Below are 24,171 nucleotides of genomic sequence, written 5' to 3' on the forward strand. Positions count from 1 at the left end.
GCTGAAAACCAAGGGAAAAGCAAGGATTCAATTAGGAGAGGGGCTGTGCTCGCCCAGGCAGGGATGTTGTCTGAGGGGGAACTGCAGCCAGGTCCCTGCTCCTCCTCCTCTGGGCACAGCTGCCCCTTCTGACAGCGACAGCTTCATTTGCAAAGGCAGGAGCAGCAGGGAAGATTAGAATCCTGGAATAGTTTGGGTTGGAAAAGACATGAAAGTGCATCCAGTGCCACCCCCTGCCATGGCAGGGACACCTTCCACTGTCCCAGGCTGCTCCAAGCCCTGTCCAACCTGGCCTTGGGCAGCCCCAGCTTCTCTGGGCACCCTGTGCCAGGGCCTGCCCACCCTCACAGGGAAGAATTTCTTCCCAATATCCCATCTAACCCTGCCCTCTCTCAGTTTAAAGCCATTTCCCCCCATTTGTCTAAGTCTAAGGAGTAAAAAGTCTAAGGAGTGGTGACTCCTGAGGGACACAGGCCTGGCATTGCAGCAGAGACCTTGAAAATGGGGACACAAGAGAAGAGATATGATAAGACAAAGGAGAGGAGATGGCAGTGAAGGCCCAGAGCTGTAAACAACTCATCTCTGGTACAGAAATGCAAAATCTGAGCAGAGGAGGGGCAGGAAACCAGAGGCACAAGTTCAAACCGCCCTGGCATTCCACCAGGCTCCTCTCTGGAGATGCAGCAGCACCCCCTGATCCCCAGAGCTCCGAGCACCAGGAATGGCCCAGCATTTCCCACCAAACACCTGCCAGCACGCTGAGGAGGTGGCCGAGCACAGCACAGGGGCCTGACACCCCCTTCACATCTCCCAGGTCAGAACCTGACTCTGAGCCACGACAGCAAATTAAAGCCCTTTCCCCAAGACACAGGAGGAGCTGTGGGTGAGCACTGACATTTCCCCCTTGCAGCTACATCATTGGATTAAACCCAGAATTACTCGGTGTAATCCCAGCTAAACAACCCCTCCCAGCCCTGCAGAGGTGCAAAGCAACTCGCTGCAAACCACAATTTGAAGTTATTATTATTATTTCTATTGCACAGAGACCCCCAGGTGAGAGCCCAACCAGAACAGGTGTTGCACATCCTTTATTTCAATTAAATACTGTAATAGGCAGAGCAGCCCAAGGCTGCAGGGAGCCAAATTAGAAAATTGCATGGGAAACACAAATAAAATCTATCAGATTCACTCAGGTGAGGTTCACAGGAACGTGGCTGGCTGCTCCTCAGGGCAGCTCTGCTGTGAAGGAGTGGAGGCAGTTGGTTCTCAGGGAAAACCCCTCTCACAGTGACATTTTCTGCTGGCCAGCTACGGCTTTTTGCTGAAGGGGAGGAACAAATCCTGCCCCAGATGGATCCTCCCAGGTTTGTCTGAGACTGTCACAGAGCTGGGAACTGAGCTCCACACAGGAGCCCAGCAGCTGAAAGCCTTTGGAAGGATATTTTCCCAGCAGACTTCAATTTTGGGAAGGAAAAACGGACTAGACCAGAAGCTCTCTGCTACCTGCCCAATACAAGCACGGGACATCACTTTCCAAAGGCAGCTCACCTGGAAATGAGGCTTTTAAAACTCAGCCATAACACTCTGTCCTCCTCTGCTCCACGTTCTGGGGTCCTGCATTAAAAGCAGATAAATAAAGCACCCAGCTCCACACCCACACTGCCAATAAACTGGGATACTTTGCCTTGGGATGGAGCCATTCCAGAAGGGAAGCAGCATCCACAAAATGACACTGATTTTGGGAGAAATATATTTGGAACAGTGGAAACACGGCACTAAAATCCTCTCCTTTTCTTTGAAATTCAAAACCCCAACACAGCCCTTTCCTCAGATGCCTCCCCTGGAAGATGAAGCCAATTTTCCAGCATCCCAATGAATATTTCAAAGATGAGTGTTTCCTTAAGCTAATTGGTGCCCATTATCATGGAATTAAAAGCCAAATGGATTGAAGGCAATTGAGCCTCATCGCTTTCATTATTCTCTTTTCCCCAAAGACACTCCTGATTTTTAACTCCTCTGACCCTTGGGCTTTCAGGCAGGTTTTCTGACAGGTTGTCTCACAGCAGGAGAGGTCCATAAACTGCAGAGGGCAGAAGGGACAGGTGGGGAGGCAGGAGCCGTGATAAACAGCTCCAGAGGGAATTCCAGCCCACTGGGAATGTGCTCCCACCAGTTTGCATCCATGCCCTGCCTTCCCCCTGTTTGTAAGCCACACGCTGCCCCAGAGCCTCGCTCCTGCTGTCCTTGCAGCTCCCCACATGGGCTTTTCCCCTGCTAAATCCCACGATTTATCTTCCAGTGCCATCCCTGCTCCCCAGAACCCTGCCTGGCTGGACAAAGTGCTGGAGCAGGGCAGGTACAGCCTTCAACAGCAGCACTTCACCTTGCACTCACCTCCAAAACGCAACCGAAGGACTTCAGATTTTTAAATGTAAAAACCGACACGAGCAACAGGTGACAAATAAATTCTGCCTTTTCCTGCTGTCACAGCTATTCCACCTACCCAGAATCACTGGGATTTTTCCTTCAGGTCCCACCCCACTTTATTTTTTGCCTTTTTTTCCTTGTTCCAGGCAAACCAAAGCCCCCAGGACAGCAGCACTGAGCAGCTGCTTGTTCACCAAAGAGCCCAAGTGGGCACTGGCACCTCTTAAGCCCTGGCACACAGAACTATTTATTACTCCTCTGAAAGGCTCCCAGGGAAGCTTTTGTGGCTGAAATGTGGCTTTTCCCCCTTTTCCATAAAGGAAGAAAACAAACTCAAGCAACTATTACAGGCAGCTTCCCATTTATTGCCACCTCCTCCAGCAGTGTGCACGGGGGACTTTGGTGAGGAACTCCAGGAATTGGGAATGATTTCCTGCTTCTGCCACTGTCCTGGGTTGCAAGATGTGGGTGGGGTTGTGTATTTATTATCATCTGTTAGAGGTGGGGCAGTCATCTCCTGTTAATTGCTTGCGCTATTGCATTTGTATTTTTAGTTTTCCTAATAAAGAACTGTTATTCCTGTTCCCATATCTTTGCCTGAGAGCCTTTTAATTTCAAAATTACAATAATTTGCAGGGAGGGGGTTTGCATTTTCCATTTCAGGGAGGGTCTTGCCTTCCTTAAGCAGAAACCTGTCTGTTCAAACCAAGCCAGCCAGCCACACTCAGGCAGTGACCGCTGCACTCAGCGGGACTGCTGGTCTGTTCTGGAGCTGGAATTCCCTTTGGGAAAGCTGTCAGAGCTCTGATGAACACATGGAGCTTTGAAGGAGGCCTGAGGAGGGATCTCAAGGCACGCCAGCCATGCTGGGCTCAGCCTTCCCCCCTCCCACACGGGGTTTTTTGTTCACTGGCTGTTTACAGCTCAGAATTATTGTCATCGTAAATGTTGGATCTGCAGGCTGGAATGGAGGGAAGGATTCCTGTGCTGTGTTTGTGGCTCCCTCCTGTGCTGCCCACCTTTCCCCCCCCACCCCAGTCCTGGTTTGGTTGTGTTCCTCATTCAGTTTATGTGACACATTTAAGTCTCGGAGGGAGCAGAGCTATGGCAACAGGAGTTGTGCAGCTAATCCCTGATGCAGAGTGCTAAAATCACACCACGCAGCAGCACAGCAATTCACCAGAGCAGCCCTGCTTTCATTCATGCTGAACTCGTGGCAAGAAGCCCCAGAAATTCTGGATGAGGGGGGGGGGAAAAACTCAGGTGCCACGTGGGTCAGGGCAGAGGGTTTGTAAAGCTGGAGCCTGGCCAAGGGAGGAGGTGGGAATGGGAACTGGAAGGGTGAGACCAGCCTGAAAACCTAAAAAGAAATAGCAGAGGCAGTAAAAGTGGCTAGAAATTGGCAAAGACTCCCTTCTGCTCAGTTTTCCTCATGTACAGGAGGTGATAATTCAGTATTACACCCCTCACAACCCTTCCTAAACTTTAATTTCTTCCAGTTGGTCCCAGTCTAAGCCAGACCTGCAGGGACAAACTGCTCCAGCTGGGGCTGAGCCCCCCTGCCCAGCCCAGAGACCCCCAGGGCAGCAGCACGGCCACCAAGCCCCAGCTCAGCCCCTGAGCACCACCAGGAATGGGCCACAGACTCCACAAACATTTTTTATTTTTCAGAAAAAACCTTCTATTCTGTTTCGACCTGGTAAGATATCAGTGGTGTGAAGCTGTCTCTGCTCCTCAGGATGTTCCTGGCTCCATCAACACCAAGGAAACCCCCCCCAGGTGCTGTGGGACACCAGGAAACTGCTCCTGCCTGGGAAAGAACAGGAATTAGACAATAACAAAAAAACAAAACAAAACAAAACAAAAAAAAAAAAAAAAAAAAAAAACAAAACAAAAAAAAAAAACCACACACAAAAAAAAACCCCAAACAAACAAAAAAAAATCCCAAAAAACCAACCAAAAATACAAAAAAAAAAAAAAAGTAATTAAACACTGCACAGAATAAAAAAAAAAAAAAACAAGGAAAAAGGGAAAAAGCAGGGAAGCAATCCTCACTTGTGCTCTCCATTCAGCGCTGCACTGGGAATGAATCCATGATTCACAACTTCCCATCCGTGGGCTGAGCACCAACTGGTTATGAATGAATATTTTTGCAAGCTAAAGAACGTGCAAGGCCTACTCTAGGACAGCTTTGACACCAAAACCACGACTTTACCACCGAGGGCTGCTACAGAGGAAATCATGGTTTGTAATAATTGATAGTCTCATGTAGATGGCATAATTTATTGTGAATAAATAAATACGTAAACAGGAGCTTGTATTTTTAAGGAAAAAGAAACAAATTTGAGTTTGGGCAATAGAACCAGCAAAAAACTGGAGGAGCCCCCTCAGGGTCCCTGTCCTCAGGTGCCCCTCCTGCCAGAGACCACCTGAGCTGTGCTATTGTTCCCAAAATCCTCCAAAATCCTCGGGATAAATCAGATTCCCTAGCAGTGCTTTGTGGTGTCAGTGAGCCAGGCATTCTTTTATTCCTGGCCAGGGTTTGGGTGTGTGGCTGACAAAGCTCTGGCCTCCACACTGACCCCCATCCAAAATTTTTCCACTTATTTCTACATTTTTAGCAAACAAAGAAATGAACGGTCGCTGGCTCTAAGCCACACAATTCTCTTCATCAATCAGCATTCTATTGATTATTGATTTCTTGCTCTTCCTATTCATCTGGCCCACATCCTTTAGTCCTTTTATCAGCAGGGACTTTGCAGCTTTCCAGGCCTTGATCTGCTCTGCATCTCCTGGTCACTCCAACAGCCTCCAAATGCCTTAAATTTAAGTTCCCAGCTCTCCAAATCCCTTTGGTTCCGTTTGTTGGAACTGGTGAACGTTGATTTCAGCAAACCTCAGGTCTGAGGTGATTTAAAGATTCAAAGATCACAACGAGGGCCTGGGAGGAAACTGGGCTGGTGCTGGCTGCAAGTGGGCGCTGCTCGCCATTAATTAAAAGAACTCATTAAAAATTATGAAAGGAAGTTATTTCTAACTTCCTTTAGTTAGAAACAACTACTCCTGGGAGATGGGTGTGGGGCAGAAAGGGGGAGGGAAAAGGAAGGGGAGGGATTTCCATGCCTTGCCTGGCAGGGGGTTCCAGAACATTCCACACGCTCCTGGAAGCTCGGCAGCTTTGGGATTCACCTCCCCTGACTCTTGAGGGTAAGTTTTGTTCTGTTTTCACTTTGGGGAAAGTTTGTTCTTTGCCTCTGGTTCCATGTTAAGGGATATTTTGGGACCCTAAATGCGTGTGGTGAGTTCTCTGTGGAAATTGTCCGTGTCACCTCAGGATTTGCAGTCAGATCTTCAGACTTCAGGTGTGCAGGAGCGAATTTGGAGCAGAATCAGCTCCTGAGGTGTGCTGAGCAGGTAGCTGTTTGTCAGGTGCACAGCCCTGGAGACTTGGTGTCTTCTTCTTAATTCTCCTTCTTCATGTAATGCTATTTTTTACCGATTTCCTCATGAATCTAATTGAATTCTTTTATTTCATGAGTCAACTTCAACTGGGGAGTGGCTTTGCAACACCTGCCTTGTGCTGAGTCTGCCTGTATAATTCTCTGTGCTCAGGTGTTGTTCGTCTGAGCTCTGGTTTAGGCTGGAGAGCTGGAAGAGAAACAAAGTTTTCCCCACTTTTATTAGGAAATAAAGCAGTGCAGTTTGCTGGAGAGACTTGGGGGAAGGAAAGGTGTGAGCACCTGGAAAAATCCCTGATGAGCCTTTCAGCTTGCCTAGAAATATGCAAATAAAGTGGTTTTAGGAGCCAGGTGGAGAATTTGACTTTGTTCAAGCTGCACCTCAACATCTGCTGGGTTCCTGGGCTGGCTCAAAGCACAGGGGCCAGCAGTGTGTTTTCAGTGCTTTTGGAAACCCTGCTGCTCTGGGCTGTGCTGCTGTTTTTGTTCCAGCAGTGCCTGTGCTCTGCTGGCTGCGGGTTTAGGAACGTGCGTTTAAAAAATTCCAGAGAGGAGGTGTAAGGTAGAAACGTGTTCCCATCAAATCCTCGTGGGAAGCTGCAATGTTTAATTCATTTGTGAACAGAAACTGCGTGTGGGGGAAGCCCAGGGATTCCTGAGCATGGCAGAGGCACTTTGGGAAAAACCAGTGGGGTTTGAGGAGAGGGATGAGGGACAAGGCTCATCCTGAAGGGTCCTGACTGAGCTCTGGTGGCTCTAAGGAGCTGTGGAGTGGTCCCTGGCAGGAGCAGCTCGTCCTTGCCTGTTTTCAGGACAGGAAAAGACAATTTTACATGTGCTGCTGATAAACTCGGAGCCTCTCTGCTATCACTTTATGCATGTCAGGATTTGTCAGGCTAGGAAAGCAGATTATTGCAGAGCAAGGGGCTCCCCACTGTGGCTTTGGGATCAGCCCTGGGTGGGCACAGAGCAGCTGGGAAAGGGTTTTTTGGCTGCCCTGTGCAGGTGAGGCTGAAAATGCTGTTTGTGCTTCAGGCTGGGGCCTGTCTGACACAAACTGGGAAGCACCTCTCCTGAATTTCCAGGTGCTGAGAACAATCTGCTTCCTTTTACCTGTTGGAAGCTTTTGGCAGGTGGAGCCTGTCCCCAGCACTGAGATGTTGGTGGCTCCACGGACCTGGCAGAACATCTGGAGCCAGCAAAAGTTCTAAATACACAAAAGCCTCCTTTCTTCCTGGGAGAATCCATGGCAGGAAGCTTCCCTAATCCACAGAACCCCCAAACAGTCTGAAGATTCCTTGAATGGAAGAGTTCCAGCTAATGCAACAATACATTCCACCCAGAAAATAGGAACTGAAGCCATGCATGGGAATTAACTGAGAGTATCTGAGGTAACTTAATTATTTACCTAATTCTGAGCTTTGGCTGTACCTGGGGGCTCTCATTGTTTCCCCATAAGCAAAGAGCAGCTTGGAGCCTGCGTAGAATTTACTTTAGACAGAGTGAAACAAGAATAAATAGAGCAACAGAAGTGAAATCTTCATTTAGAGCAGGTGTGCTGGGCTCCTCTCTGCCACGCCACATTAATCCAGCCTGCAGCCAGCACAGCTGCCCTGCCAGAGCTGCAAACCTGGCAGCACAGAGGGGCAGCAGCAAGAAGGGCTTGGAAATTCTCAATTTCCCCATTGGAAATTCTCCGTGGCTTCGGTTCCTTAGATGCAGTTTCCATTTCAAAAAAGGATTGCAAAGCAGTTTCAGGCTACTTCAAAGCAGTGCTCAGGGTAGAAATGTGCTTTTCTGTGTCCTGGAGGAGGGTGGGGAGAGGATGTTCAGGTCCTGTGTGGTACAGCAGGGTTTTTAGTCTCTGGGAGGGTCGGAATTTGGAGGGTCTGAGCAAACCAAGCTTAGGAAAGCTCAGCCCTGCCATCTCCTCTCTTCTGGGGCATTTATTGCCTCTGCTGAGGATGTTTCCCAAAGCTGCAGTGCCTGGTCTGGTGTTAAATGTGGAGTAGAAAATGCTGAAATCCTCAAGTGCTGCTGGGGAGGGAAGCAGGAGCAGTGGTGCTGGAAGGGAAAGAGCAGGTCAGGGAGTGGGGATGGTCTCTTCTCCTGGTGGTAGCCAAAACTGCTGGCCAAATTCCTGCTGAAGCCTGATTAACACAGATCACTTGTTTCAGATTCTCTGTTAAGGTATTTTAAGGAACCTTTTCTTGTTCCAAGCTTCATTCAAGCTAAAAATTTGCCCTGGGAAGAGGAGGATTTTTTTAGTTTTGGTTTTTCTGTCAATGTCTAAGCTGGTCAGTAAAAAAATTCCCTTTATTTTGCTGTTGCATGTTATTCCTCACGCTCCAGCTCCTGGGATGGGGTTTGTTTCCTAAAAAGCAAAGATGCAGAAGGGCTTTTGGTTCCTGTGTTGGGATGAGTAATTGGAGTAGTGACTGACAGCGAAAACCAGGAGGTTTTTTGGAAGCACAAAGGCTTGGAAAAGCATTCCTGCCTGAGCAGGGAAGAGGAGGGGCATTGGAGAAGGGGTGAGCTTTGTTTACAGTCTCCTGAGCAAAGGTGAGAGATGTGAGCAGTGAAAAGTTCAGCAGTGATAGACTTGTTAAAAGTTGCCCTTGACTGCTTACAGGCATCAGTTTAATTTAAATGTAATAAAAACCTAAAAGGGAAAATTAAGATGCGGAAAGCAGTTGAAAAGCCTGTCTGAAGACATCTGCAAAATGGTTTTATTCCCAGCAAATATAAGAAAACTGTTTGGCTTCTTTATTGTCAAACAATAATTGTGCCTCCATTTATAAAACAGCTTTTACGACCAAATCTCTTTCATAGATTGCTTCCAAAACAACGCAGAAGTTGATTTATTTTTAAACCCTGTGCCCATAACCCTCTTGTCTGTGGTGGCAGGGAGTGAGTGGAGCTGAGGCTGGGAAGGAAGGGGGGCTTGGCTGGGGCAGGGACCCCTCAGCCCCTTCTTTCCCTGGTGCTGGAGCCACGAGCTGGGTTAGGGCTCAGGGAGGCTTGTTCTGCTCAGGGCACTTCATCTCAAACTGCACCAAGGGAAATACAGGTTGGATGTTGGGAAAAAGTTTTTTGTGGAGAAAATGATAAAGTTCTGGAATGGTCTGCCCGGGGAGGTGGTGGAGTCCCCATCCCTGGGTGTGTTTAAAACAAGCCTGGATGTGGCACTGGGTGCCAGGGTTGAGTTGAGGGGTTGGGGCTGGGCTGGACTCGATCTTGAAGGTCTCTTTCAACTCAGTGATTCTGTGAATTCTGTGAATTTGTGTTCCCTGGGCATTCCCAGGGTGTTTGGTCTGCCCAGGGAGGTGTGCAGTCACCATCCCTGGATGTGGCCCTGGGTGCCAGGGTTCAGTTCAGGTGTTGGGGCTGGGCTGGACTCGATCTTGAAGGTCTCTTCCAACTCAGTGATTCTGTGAATTCTGTGAATTTGTGTTCCCTGGGCATTCCCAGGGTGTTTGGTCTGCCCAGGGAGGTGGTGCAGTCACCATCCCTGGATGTGGCCCTGGGTGCCAGGGTTCAGTTCAGGTGTTGGGGCGTGGACTTGATGATCTCGAAGGTCTCTCCCAACCCTGTAATTCTGGGATCTCACTTGGGTGTTTCTCTTTCCCTCCCCCCAATCCCTTCCCAGCTGCTTCCCAGTCCTTTTCCCAGTCCAGCCTTGTCCTGCTCCCTGTGGTCTCAGCTCTCTTCTGTGATCCTCTGAGCAGAGACAGAGCTGTGCATTCCGCTTCAGTTCCCAACCTGAAGTTGGGAAGTTCCTGAAGTTCCTGAAAATGAAGTGATCTGCTTGCAGTAAATACAAAACTAGAAGTGCCTGCTTTCCTTACCCTCTAAAATCCCACTGCTGTCTCCAGAGAAGGAGAAATGCTTCTGTCACACAGACCTCTGAATCTGGAGCCATTTTGAAAATAATTTATATTTGATATAATTTTTCTATTTCTATTTTTATAATTTATATTTCTAGTGTAAGCAATAGATGATTGGTATTGAGGTGCAGGAGCTCTCTCAGCTGTGCAAACCCCTTTGGGTTCAGCTGGAGGTGTGAGGCCACAAGCACAGCTGTGCACAATATATGGGATTTTCTGCGAGGGGTGAAATGGCCACTGCTCTAATGATCTGCATTTCTCTGTCCTCTGCTGATGGCAGCTGTGAAATGAGGAGGTTTTGACCTGTTTACTTGGCCGTGTCTGATGTCAGGAAAGCAAAAACAATGCCAGAAGCCCCAAGAATCCTGACTTGGGCTTTGTGCTTAGAAGGCAGGAACTGAATCTTTCCCTGGGTGAGGAACTGGAAGCCTACAGCCAATTAATAACTGCTGTAAAATAGTGCTTTAGTCTGGAAATGCTGACAGAGACTTTAGTGCACCTTATGGAGGGCAGGGGGGTTACAGATTAATTAATTAAGTTTTGGAAAGTCTGTAATCCTTGGACAAAGGGCTCTGTAAATGTAATATGCAACAGCTATTACTGCAAGCTCCTGTGGTTTCAGATGGGCTGGGGACAAGAGGTGCCTTCAAAAGAGAATCCCTGAGGGGACCAGGCCAGCTTGGGAATAGTGGGAGGTGTCCCTGCTGTGGCAGGGGGTGACACTGGCTGAGCTTTGAGGTCCCTTCCAGCCCAAATCATTCCCTGGTCCTTCAGCAAGGAGAGCCTGGCTGGTGTTGTGGGAGGCAGGAGGCCCCAAGGTCTCTGTTCTGGGCTGTGTTTGGGATTTGGGCTGCCTGGGGTGGTCGGGCTCCTCCAGCTGTTGGCGTGTGTCTGTATCCAGGTGGGTTTTGGTGCCTGCAGGGACCCCAGCCCCGTGTCCCCTGTCCCCAGCATCAGCTTTACTGCCCCAGGGCCGCACCTGCACAGCTCAGCTGATCAGGCAGTGTCCTCTTACAGCACTGTCACCTGCTGTCGATGTCTCGGGCTCAGCTTTGCTTTGGAATGACCCCAAGGTGGTAAAAGTCCTTGTTCCCCTGGCCCATGCAGCCAAAGAAGAGGTCTGCAATGTGTGAAGCTGAGTTGTCAGGGTTGTTTATTTCGCCTTATCTGTAACTTTCTGTCTCTGACCTGCTGAGCTCTGCCTGGTACAGAAGCCCTGGCAGTCTCTGCTCAGCCCCGGGCGTCTCCCACATTACAGACTCCAAACTACGTGTGCCACGTTCCCAGTTCCCACAGCAATACCTAAAATCTGTGCTGGGCAGTGTGTCCCTGTCCTAAACCAACAGAAAAGTGTCACCATCACACCCAGACATGGAGGGCAAGGAGAAGGAGAAGAAGGTCAGGACATGCCCAGATTCCTCCATCTTGTACCCCCTTGAACCCCATTCTAAAAACCCCAAAATTCTGCTTTTGCACCCTGTGTCAATTCACCCATTACACTGCTCAAACCCTTGTGGTTGTAATTCCTCAGAGAAGGTTGGCAGCCTCTCCCACGGCTAAAATCAAAGCCACAGGTGGTTTTGACTTCATGCCAAGGTCCCTGAGTCCCCTGGAGGGTCTGGAGCCAGCCGGGGCAGCAGAGGGATGTGCTGGACTCTGACAATCTGCTGTCCTTGGTGACAGTGACAGGAGCCCTGGCGTGGCTGGAAGTGCCCCAGTACAGGTCCCTGCAGTGCCCAGGGCAGTGAGGATGTCACTGACACTGGAAGCTCTGGAACCCCGTGCTGAGCTCCAGTGAAGGATGTGGCTGCTGTGACCTCTCTGAGGAGCTGCCTCTGTCCCCATGTCGGTGACTTGGGTCACCAGGACTGTCTGGCAGTGCTGGCCTATTGGAAATTCAGGTGAACCTGGGGGCAGAAATGCTGAGGTGTGACTCCAGCTCAGAAGGCTGAATGGTTTCTTTATGATAACTATGCTATGATACATTAATGTACTATTTAAAGGAGATACTAAAACTACAAACCTACTGTTCTAACTACCATATCTAATTGCTAACAACTTGTGACCCTCTCTAGAGATTGGGTTGGATTGGGTTGGATTGGATTGGTTGGATTGGATTGGATTGTGTTGGATTGGATTGGGTTGGATTGGATTGGGTTGGGTTGGATTGGGTTGGATTGTGTTGGATTGGATTGGGTTGGGTTGGGTTGGATTGGATTGGGTTGGATTGGATTGGGTTGGATTGGCCACCAGCCCCAAACAATCCTCACCAGAATCCAACCAAGCATCACCCCAGGTAAACAATTCTCCAAGCACATTCCACATGGGGAAAAACAAGGAGCAGAAATAGAAATTTTCTCTTTATTCTCTCTGTGCTCCTCTATGCAAAATCCTGAGAGAGAAGAAGGTGCCAGCCACACTGGTGGAGCCATCACAGGGCTTGAGACCCCTCTAGAGAGGAGCTGTTGTGTCCCACCACCACAGGAGCATCTGTGCTGCTGCCAGGAGCCAGCGCTGCTGTCACAGGGGCTCGTCCCTGTCCCCTGGGGGGGATTAAGCCATGTCCCTGCACGCCAGCGTGGTGGCCTGGCTGTCCTGCCTGGCTCTGAGGGCTCTGAGCATCACCTGCTTCACTCTGGATCCTCCCACAGAGCACGAGGGACCACGGGGACCTGGAGCATCCCGTGGCACTGGGCAGCTGTGGGGACTGAGAGAGCCCCAGGGACAGGAACACTACATTTTATCCCTGAGATCCCAGAGCTCTGAGGTGCCTCTGGAGTGGCTTGGAGAGCAGTGGGAGGTGGCAGAGCTCCTCAGGGACCCTCGCTGGGGCCAGGCAGCAGCATATGGGCCTGGCATGCTTGGCTTGGCCCTGTCTTCTCCTGGAGTAATTGCTCGTCTGGCTGGAAGCCATTCCAGCTCAGATGTGGGAAAAAAAGGAGCTGCTGGTGACACTTCCCAGGTTTCAGCCCTTCCTCCCCCCATGTCCTCGCTGTCCTAATTAAATTTAATATTAAAGTAAAACATTAAAGACATTATCACAGAGCTTTCATCTGACACACATAAGCCTCTTCCTAATTTGTTAGGTCATTAGCAAGGCAGAATCAATCGAAGGGAGCGTGGGGAGGCTCCAGGGGTGGCGAGTCAGCGTTTTGAGAATGGGGAGCTGGGATTTTGGGTGAGCACATGCTGGGCTGGGCTTGGCAGCCCTGGCTTGTCCAAACCTGGCACTGAACATTGCCCAGAGTGGTGCCAGGCTGGGCTCTTGGACCCGTGTGTGCTCAGGGTGTTGTGGTGCCAGTCCAAGGGTGGGACCTCTCCTCTCCCTCTCCCCTCCCTTTTTGGAATTTGAGTTGTGGTTTTTTGAGCCTCTGCTGGTGAGGGTTTCTCAGTCTTTGCTCAATGGAGGCAGGAATTGTGTGATTCCAGGCACACAATTGGGTTGGATTGGATTGGGTTGGATTGGGTTGCATTGGATTGGGTTGGGTTGGATTGGATTGGGTTGGATTGGATTGGGTTGGATTGGTTGGATTGGGTTGGATTGGATTGGTTGGGTTGGATTGGATTGGGTTGGATTGGATTGGATTGGATTGGATTGGCCACCAGCCCCAAACAATCCTCACCAGAATCCAACCAAGCATCACCCCAGGTAAACAATTCTCCAAGCACATTCTACATAAGAAAAACAAGGAGCAGAAATAGAAATTGTTTTCTCTTTCTTTCTCTCTGTGCTCCTCTATGAAAAATCCTGAGAGAGAGGAAAATGTGCTGCCACAAGAGTCTGAAAGTCTAAAACTCTCAGCATCCAGAGCTCCACCACGCTCTCAGTGTTGTTATTGTCTGGGAAGGTGCTGATGCTGCTAAAGCCTGGCTCTGCTGGGTTTCATTCCTGCCATCTCACCTGCCGTGGATAATAGACCAAAAAGAACCAGGGTGCTCCGTGTTGGGAGGGAGCATCAGCATTCCTGCAGCCAGAGCAGTTGTGAGGAATTGCAAACAAATCACTTTGAGCTTCAGGTACAAGCTCAGCTCTTGCTGGGCAGGTTGGGCTGGCCTGAGGGATGTTTTGACAGACTTAAATTCTGGAGTAGAAGCTCAGATGCAGTGATTTGGGTTCACTGGAGCTTGAAACAGCCTGGGACCAGAAGGTTTGAGTCTGTCTGCTTTTAAAAGATTCAATTCTTCATTTCCACAGGTTTGTCTTTGCATATCAGAATCCAGATGAAACCTTGAGCTTTTTCACTGACCAGGGTAATTTTTCAGCCTTTAATTGCTGTGAGAACGATGGAAGTGAGCTGAGATGTTCCAGGGCAGCGGTGAATCTCAAATAAACTGTTTTGTAGAGAAACACTGAATTGTTTCTGGGCTGAATCTTTGTTCCTCTTCTGTTGGGAAACCTTGGCCACTCGAGCCATGCTGCCACTCCAGGGGAGGATCTCCAGGACCTGGAGAGGTTCTTTGATGAACATTTTCTCAGAAGGCACAAACTGGAGCAGTAGTTTTGCATTTGCTTGATGAATCTTCTCCCTAGCACATGCTCAATGCTTGGATGAACGAGTTATTTAAGTGTATTTGAAGGTTATGACAGACACCTGTAAACAGACAGATATTGATAAAAATGTCATTTGGAGGCAGATCTGTGCTTTTCTTGCAATCCAATTACTCCTGATGGCGAGGAGCCCAGAGCTCCCAGCGCTGTGCAATAACCCAGAGTGTGATGGACAGGCTGCCCTCGGAGGGAGCACGAGCAGGGCCTGCTTCACCTCCGGCTCTGATGTGACTCCAGGAGTTCGTGGAGTCATCTGTAATTCACACCAGAGCAAAAAGGGACTGACTCCAGGTGTGTCCATGGGCTTCTCGTGAGCCTTGGGACAGCTGCAGGTGCTGAGGGACCCAGGCTGACCTGCTCCTGGAGTTACCCAGCTGGAGGTCTATTGGAAATTCAGGTGAACCGAGGGGAAGAAATGCTGATGTGTGACTGCAGCTCAGAAGGCTGAATGGTTTCTTTATTATAACTATGCTATAATACATGAATATACAATTTAAAGGAGATACTAAAACTACAAACCTACTGTTCTAACTACCAAATCTAACTACTCACAACTCGTGACCCTCTCTAGAGATTGGATTGGATTGGGTTGGATTGGATTGGATTGGATTGGATTGGATTGGGTTGGGTTGGATTGGATTGGATTGGTCTGGACTGGATTGGATTGGGTTGGATTGGAATTGGGTTGGATTGGATTGGATTGGGTTGGATTGGATTGGGTTGGATTGGATTGGATTGGATTGGGTTGGATTGGATTGGGTTGGATTGGATTGGGTTGGATTGGATTGGATTGGATTGGATTGGATTGGATTGGATTGGATTGGGTTGGATTGGGTTGGATTGGGTTGGATTGGATTGGATTGGGTTGGATTGGGTTGGATTGGGTTGGATTGGGTTGGATTGGGTTGGATTGGCCACCAGCCCCAAACAATCCTCACCAGAATCCAACCAAGCATCACCCCAGGTAAACAATTCTCCAAGCACATTCCACATGGGAAAAACAAGGAGCAGAAATAGAAATTGTTTTCTCTTTCTTTCTCTCTGTGCTCTTCTATGAAAAAATCCTGAGAGAGAGAGAAGAATGTGCCTGCCACAGAGGTCTGGCTCCAGAAAAGTTCCCCTTGGAAAATTCCTTGGGATTTGCTGCCCTGTAAGTCAAGCAGGGAGGAGTTTCTGTGGCTCTTCCCAGAGAAGCTGTGGCTGCCCTGTCCCTGGCAGTGCCCAAGGGCAGCTTGGAACAGACTGGGATAGTGGAATGTTGTGAGTTTGTGGGCCCCAAGTTGGGCAACTCCCTGGGGGCTCCCTGGCAGGGGAGACCCTCCTGGAGCAGTTCTGTGTCAGGAACCAGAGACACATTGGACTTTTTTGGTCTTCTGCTGTTTATTGTTATCAAAACTTCAGCAGTGTCTGCACCGGACTGTGTGCAGGGAAAAACAGCACAAAAATGGCTCACAGCCTCATGTCACAAGGCCTTTTAAGTCTAATCAAAAACTAAGCTACCCAATGAAGAAGTGACACCTAAATTATTTCCCTTTCTAACCCAATAACTGACCCTTAAAGACCCGCAATGCTGGTTTTTCTACCCAATTACAAGATCCCACCCAAACCCAAGAAGAAAGAGGAAGAAGAAGAAAGAAGAAGGGAACTCAAGACAACACCTTGTATCCTCCATCTTGAACCCATCTATAACATCCTAAAAATCCTAAAATCTAAATTTCTCACCCATGTGACACACTTCACTATTCTCTACAGTCTATTCACACTTTTGTGGTTTCTGGTTCACCCTGAGGCTTTGGAAGTTTTCTCCCTGAATGAGGGTCAAAGTCAGTGCTCCCCTGGGGGTCACGACACCCCAGAGCAGACAGAGAAATATTCCCAGTGCCCTGGGTTTCTGCAGAAGGTGGGTGGAATGGGATGAGCTGTAACTTCCAACCCAGCCCATGCCATGATTTGTGACTCGTGGTAGGAACAGCGAGACCGTGGCTTCATCCAGGCGCTCCTTCCTTGGTCAACGCAAACGCAGCCAGATGTGGTCATTAAAAATGGATTCCTTTTGCCTGCCAGCTCTCCAGGAGCTCCTCAGAGCTTGTTAAGTGGGGATGTTTCCAGCTGGGGAGTGAATTGTTCCCGACGGCTCCGCTGTTGGACACACAGGAAGCACTGACACAGCTTTTAACGGGAAACAGACACGGCAGGTCCGTCCAGCCACTGATGTTCTTGACCTCTTGGTGTCCTGAGAGGAACTTCTCCCCTCTTGTTACCTTCCCCCGAGCTGGAGTGTGGATGGAAGTGGTTGTGCTGTGCAGTTCTCAGGGAGGGCTGCAGTCCAGAGCTGCCTGCAATGCAATGATTATTTGGTGGCACTGTGAGCATTCAGAGAAGTGAAAACAAAAAGCCAAGGTTAATGGAAGTTGCATTTCATCTGGATTGCTCTTATTTCCTGTTTTATAAGCTCGTGCTCCATGCAGGTGCTTGGCTTATATCTTCATGCTGTCAATAAAACCAACGTGTTTGAGCAGACAGGATTAATGCAGATTTTAAGGGCTATATTTAGAAGTAATTTAGCTATCATCAGTCAGAAGGGTGGGGAGAGATCTGATGGTTATTCATACTGATTGAATATTCTATTGATAGAGATACTTATTAACCCTAACCGTGTCTTTCCAGTGTGTTTTCAGGTCTTGGACAAGGAAAAAAATGGATTTTTTTTTTTTTTCCAATTTGAGAGGCAGAATTCAGGTGTTGGAGTGGGCTTGGAGGGAGGCAGAGGCTGGGACCTTGAATGGGACCCCTGGGGGGTGGCAGTGGGACAGGTGCTGTGCGAGGGGACAGCAGGAATGCTGGAGCAGGGAGGGGCTGGCTGATGGGTCTGGTGGCACAGGTGCTCAGGGTGTTCAGAATTTGGGGAGATGTTTTGAACTTTGGTTCCTGATTGAGCAGCGAATGGACAAGCTCAGAGCAAGCCTTTTTCATTTTCCTTTTCCTTTTTTTCTTTTCCTTTTGTTTCTTTTCCTTTTTCTCTTTGACCTTTTTTTTTTTTTTTAAATTTTCTTTTCCTTTTTTTTTTCTTTTCCTTGTTTTTTTCTTTTCCCCCAGGGGTGTGAGGGGGAGGGATAGAGTCTCTTAGGGAGAGAGTGCTGCTCAAAATGCTCCTGCTTGAGGCAGGAAGAGCATCAGCACTGCTGTGACAGCAGGACAGGGCAGGGAGTGTCCCCGTGCTGGCGCTGCTGGAGCACCTCCCGTGCTGGGGACAGCTCTGGTCACTCCTGGCAGGAGAGCCCTGCAGGGGCTGGAGAGTGTCCAGGGAAGGCTGGAAAGCTCCTGCTGGAGCTGAGGGGGCTCAGCCTGGAGAAAAGGAGGCTCAGGGGGGGACCTTGTGGCTCTGCACAGCTCCTGCCAGGAGGGGACAGCCGGGGGGATGTCGGGATCTGCTCGCAGGGAACAGGGACAGGAGGAGAGGGAACGGCCTCCAGTTGAAGCAGGAGAGGTTTAAATTGGATATGAGGGAAAATTTCTCCATGGAAAGCGTGGTCAGGCCTTGGAAGTGCCCAGGGAGGTTTGGAGTGCCCATCCCTGGAGGTGTCCAAGGAAGGGCTGGAGGTGGCACTCAGTGACAAGGTGGGGATGGGGCACAGGTTGGATTTGGTGACCTTGGAGGGCTTTTCCAGCCTCACTGATCCTGTGACTCTTGAGTCCAGTGAAGAAACAAGTGTTGGGCACTCCCTGCAATTCCATCTCTGTTCCCAAAGCCCTGCACTCACCGAGCTCCCTGAGCAGAGATTTCATTTCAGATAGTGCAGCCGCTGCTCTGCGCTTCCAGGAGCATTTATAAAATGGAATTACCAGAAATAATCACGGTGATTAACATACAGAGTTAGGGAAAAAAAAAAAAAAAAAGGGAAGATTAATTACAAAGCCGTAATTCATCTGCAAATACGACCAGTGAGAGAAGTTGGAGGAGTTCAGCAGTGGTGAGATGCCCTCAGGGTGGGCATCCATGGAATTTGGGCTGTGATGAGCTTTCTTTTGGGAAGAAGGAAGGAAACTGAGGCACTGAGATGGAAAATCACTGGTGTTTGTTATCCAGAAAATCGGATGGGAATGGGATCTGAAAGCCCCGACTGTGCTCCTCACCGTGACCAGGGGACAGAAATCCGTTTTCATTACGCTGAGTGTTTCCTGCATCAGAATTTGTAAAAGTTGCCCAGGAGTGGTGGCACTGCTGAGAAATGACTCTGCCTCCAGTCTGCTGAGCAGCTCCGCGTGGTTTTATGAAAGGAGGAGGGTCTGGAGGTGATGGGAGGCTGCACAAAGCTGCTCCTCCCAGGGCAGGGGTTTCGGGTTTATTACCACCAGTGTAGGGGAGGGCTGATTCCTACAACTAATTGCCTTTTTTTTTTTTTCCTGAAGATGCAAGCAGTTGATAATGGCAGTAATTAACACCGTAGAAACAAGGTCAAACCCAAGAACATTACCCACTAAAAGTCACTTTCCCAAAAGTCATGGCAAATTCATTGCCTTGGAGTAGCTTTAAAAAAAAAAAGAAGGAAAAAAAAAAAAAGGAGGCAACTGATGATGAGCTGTTTGAATTATGTAAATGCTCAGGTATCCATGGGGTTTGACCTTTTTGCAGATGTAATTTAGCATTCAAGACACTGTCATCTTGCTGCCAAAGTCAAATTAGATGCTTGCTACTGCAATTGATAGCTGATAGCAGATCTCCTTCCAGAACAGGCAGTCCGGAGAGGCAGGGATGTGTTTGCTGCAGGGCTGGGGAGCTGCATTCTTAAACATAAACTGGTGGAAGGGCTCTGGATGCAGTTCAGGTGAGCAGTGTGCTCGTAGGAAAGCATGCACCTCGTTCCTGAGGTGGTTACGCCCCACTGGCAGCATCCCCAGTCCTGGGAGGTGGCTCAGGAGCTCTCCAGGATTGTTTTGGGGTTGTGGGATGGCTCATGGCCAGATGTGCTCCTGGACACAGGAATGGGATTCCCGTGGCGTTCTGTGCTGGCTTTCTACATGATTTGATTTCTACAAGATCCTACAGCATTTCCCGTGGCAAATGGTGGCATTCTACAAGATTTTAGTGCCCAGAACTGCTGCATTTCCACACAAGGGTGAGAGGACTCCTAAGCCAAGTGAGGGTTTTTTGGGAATGATTTTGCCCATGAAATGCAACCCCAAAGATTGATGCCCAAGAAGTGCAACCCCAAGGATTGATGCCCATGAAGTGCAGCCCCAAGGATTGATGCCCAAGAGATGCAACCCCAAAGATTGATGTCCATGGAGTGCAGCCCCAAAGATTGATGTCCATGGAGTGCAGCCCCAAAGATTGATGCCCATGGAGTGCAACTCCAAAGATTTTAGTGCCCAAGAAGTGCAACCCCAAAGATTGATGCCCATGAAGTGCAGCCCCAAAAGATAGATGCCCATGAAGTGCAACCCCAAAGATTGATGCCCATGAAGTGCAACCCCAAATCTGTGCAGGCTGCTGCTCTGCCCAGCCCGTGGGTTGTGTTTGTGATTTCTCTTTTGGCCAATACAGCAAAGCCTCCCTGAAGCTGTGGTTGCACAGGTAACATTCCCTGGCCAGAACGGAGTTATCCCAGGACTTCTGATCCTTTCCTGGCTTCTCTGCAGCACCTGGGAGTGTTTTGGGTTCAGATCTCCCACAGCAAATGCAGGCAGGAGGAGCTGTTTGAGTGCCTGGCTGGAATGAGGGCTTGGAGTGACAGGAGAGGGGAGTGAGCTGAAGGGTGGCAGGGTTAGATGGGAATTCGGGAAGAAAATCTTCCCTGTGAGGGTGGGGAGGAGCTGGAATGGATTTCCCAGAGAAGCTGTGGCTGCCCCATCCCTGGAAGTGTCCAAGGCCAGGCTGGAGCAGTGGGAGATGGCCCTGCCCATGGCAGGGGTGGAATGGGACCAGCCTTAAATTCCCTCCCACCCCAGTGCAGGCTGTGACTGGAAATGCACTCACTGCTGTCACGGGGACACCAGGGATAGCCAAGGTGCACCTTTGGTGTTCCTGGAGCTGTGCCAGGCAGCAAATCCCTGGGGAAGAGCAGGAATGGAAGCTGAGGCTCTGTGTGCCCCTGGCTGTGTTTCCCCCCAGTAATTCCCCTGAAGTTGCTCTGTGTTTCCACAGGAGCACACGAGAGCTGCTCTGGCTCCATCCACATCCCTGGAATTGCTCCTCGGCTGCTGCCAGCATTAACTTTGGATCTGCTGCAGCTTGTGACTGTTCAAGTGCTCCCCACCCTTGTGCCTTCAGCTTCTGCTGCTCAAAACAGAGAATTCAGTGGGTGGCATTGATCCCACCAACTCCTTTTCCCTTTCTGAAGGGTTGTTTTGGGGTGGGGGCTGCCCTGGCCCCAGTTTCCCCCAGCTGTGTTGCTGGGCTGTGGCTCTGGCTGTGAGCTCTTCCCTGGCTGCAGCTGTGCTGCTGCTGCTGTTTCATGCTTCACCTCCAATGCAGGGTTTGCATTTCATGCTTCATTATTTTCCCCCTCCCCGTTGCGTGGCCGTTTGTAAACTGAAGGTGAACTGCACGGTGTGTTCCTGCCAGGCACGCAGAGAGCACAAATACTGAGGGGCATCTGGGAATCTCTCCCCTCTTGGGTGCTGGGGTGATGTTTTTGTGTGGTTTTCACCACTGGCCCTCCCTGCAGCCCCTGTGTGCCTGTCCCCTGGCCCAGCATCTCTGGGTGGATGTTTTAGCAGAGGGATTTTCCCCCAGGGAAGGGATTCTGCCCAGCCCTGCTGCTGGGATCGGGGAGGGAAAGGAGCATCGTGCCTGTCCTGGCTAATGCCAGCCCTGGTGTGGCTCTGCAGGTGTTTTATGGGAATGGTTTGGGTGGGAAGGACCTTAAAACTCCTCCAGTCCCATGAGCAGGGACACTTCCACTGTCCCAGGCTGCTCCAAGCCCCATCCAGCCTGGCCTTGGACACTCCCAGGGATCCAGGAGCAGCCACAGCTCCTCTGGGAAATCCATTCCAGCCCCTCCCCACCCTCACAGGGAAGAATTCCTTCCCAATATCCAATCTAAACCCACTCTTATCTGGAAAATCTGCCTGTTTTTCTGCGTAAATGTTTGCATTTTTCTCTCAGTAGCAGCTGCTGAGGCCCCACGCACCTTTCCAGCTGACTCTAAGTAGGATCCTACAATAATCATCAATATTTAACTAATCAAAAAGGGACTTTCATGTTAGGGAAGTGTTTTCAACCAGCCAGGTTTTAATGTGTAAACTGTTTTCACTTTTCACACGTTCTGATGAGTGTTTCCCATCCATTATGGATTTAAAGACTTGTGTTCCAGCCTCTTTTCCACCCCCCTCCCTCAGAGATTTATTACAAAGTGAGCTGGATCTCAAGCACTCCCTCAAGTTAAGCTGAAGTGGCGCCTCCACTTTTAAAAGGAGAATGTAGGGGGAGGGGACTCAGTTGTGTGCAGATGAGGAGTTTATTAATTCAGTATTTTCCCCTCCATGTTTTGGAAGTCAAAACCATTCACTGAGATAGAAGTAAAAGTGGGGGGGGGGTGGGAAATAAAGAAATTCCAAAATATATTTTATCTAAAATACAACTCGCGGAGCCTGATGCTGCTGGACCAAGCCAGGAGGGTAAGAGGGGGAAAAAAAGGATTATATTGGAGTTCTTTCTGCATGGATTCCTTGTTCATATCCATGCTGTTCTCTGGGGAATGGATGGTCCTGGTGAGCACACAGTTATGGGTGGAAAAGGGCTCCAAAAAGGGGGATGGTTGCATCCATAACTCCATGTGGGGATTGGATTTCCTTGGCAAGGAAAAGGGCAGTGCCCAGAGCAGGGCAGGGCTGCCAGCACCAGCCTGGCAGTGGGAGCTGGGACAGTGCTGTCCAAAGATCCCAGTCCTGGGGGTTTTCCAGTGAAACCATTTCTGGAAATGCTGCAGGAGGAGCTGGGTTGGGTCAGGGTAACTCAGTGGGAGCTGGGACAGGCAGTGCTGCCCCAAAGATCCCAGTTCCTGGGGGGTTTTCCAATGAAACCAGTCCAGTTTCCAGGCTGGAAATGCTGCAGGAGGAGCTGATGGAGCTGGGCTGGTTCTGGTTAACTCAGCTTTGCCCCCACCTCTGTGCTCCAGAGTCTGAGTTCCCTTTTTGAGCATCCCAGGGATGAGCTCCCCGGAGGTGGAGATAACGCGGATTCCTCGGCCAGGATTAACTTGTCCTGACAAAAAACCATTTCCCAGCCAGGCAGGGCTGGCTTTTACCCTGGAGCTGTGCCTGCAGAGCAGAGACAGAATAATTTTTGCTCATTAAAACCAAGATTTGATAGCAAAGCTGCCTCCCCCCGCTCAGCTGGGCTGCCCAGCACAGACACAAAGCATTAACTGGAGGAAAACCCAACTGCACAGGAGTTTGTTCTCCCTGCCAGATCCAGACAATTAAGGATGCTCCTATCTTGGCATCTGCACTATTATCTCCTCGTGTTTCTGTGTTTGGTGTTATCTACTCGTGTTCCTGGTGGTTGGAGCCTTATTTATGGATAGAATAATTCTGGTTATATTGAATTTTGCTGCTGTTTTCTGGCCCTGCCAGTGGGGTCTGTGAGAAGGAGAATCCTCTGAAGGGGACAAAAAGGGTTGCATGAATATACAGGGAGACCAAAATTGTCACCACATGAGTTGATTTACATTATAACACCCCTGTTTTTTTTCCCCTGTGTCCCTCCTGGCTTTGTCCAGGAATATCAGCCTCCACAAGCTGTATTTCAGATAAAAGATCTCTTGCAATTGATATCTTTCCTCCTCCCTTCTTACAAGATGTTTCTTTCTGGGTGAATGGTTGGGCTTCAGCTTACAGAATGTGGAGGGGAAAATACTAAAGTCAATAAACTCTTCATTTGCACACAGTTGAATCCCCAGTTGATAAGTGGCATCTTCAGAGGGCACGACAAGGAATGGCAGCAGCAGCAAGGAATCATTTAAAGAAAAAAAAAAAAAAAGCTCTCAGAAATGAGCTGCTATTTACAGGGCTCAGTGCAGTGGTTAATAGTCATTCATGAAATCACACAATAAAATCCAAGTGCGCTGTCAGCTCTGTCACAGTGACATTGAGCTGTGCAGGTAATGTACAGCAGCTTCATGTTACACCCCGTGACTTCATATTTTAGCTAAAATTAGGCTTTGTTTTCCCCCTTTAAACAGGAGATAAAATTCAGGCTGGAGCAGAGGAGACAGAGGAGCAATGAAATTAAGACTCTAACTATTCTGTTGCTCCAGCAAAAGCTTCTAGCTTGGTTTTATGGTGTTTGTACTGGTCTAAGCCATGTCTCTGTCAGCTTTTTCAATAAACTCCACCAAAACTACCTCACACCTGGGGTTCAGATGTGTTCTCCCACTGCAGGAAAAGCTCAGGGGTTTGCAGCTCTTGTTTGCCCCCAGTTTTTTTTTTTTTGTGGGATTATTTAAATGCCACCCACTGAAGGGGCTCCAGTGGCTCCCATGAATCCATCGTCATCCCTTGGCCCCTGAAATGTTCATTTAATGAATGGGTGCTGGCACAGGCAGCTGAGAAGCTGCTGGGGAAAGAGCTGAGTAAGTGCTGAGGATGCTGAGAGCAGTGGCTGAGGAGAAAATGGCTCTGTCAGGCTTCGCTGGGCTGACTTGTCCCAGGTTTTTGGGCAAACAGCGCTGCCAGGAAGTTGGAATCATGGAAAATCTTGCCTTGGATGGGATCCACACAGATCATCAAAGTTCAGCTCTGTGACACTGACATTGTCTGGACACAGAGACACAATTCTGTCTCTCAGGAGAAGCACAGAGAGAAGAAGAAGAGAAAACAATCTTTATCTCTGCCCCTTTGTTTCCCC

The sequence above is a fragment of the Vidua chalybeata genome, chromosome 25, assembly GCF_026979565.1.
Source record: "Vidua chalybeata isolate OUT-0048 chromosome 25, bVidCha1 merged haplotype, whole genome shotgun sequence".
Lineage (NCBI taxonomy): Eukaryota > Metazoa > Chordata > Aves > Passeriformes > Viduidae > Vidua > Vidua chalybeata.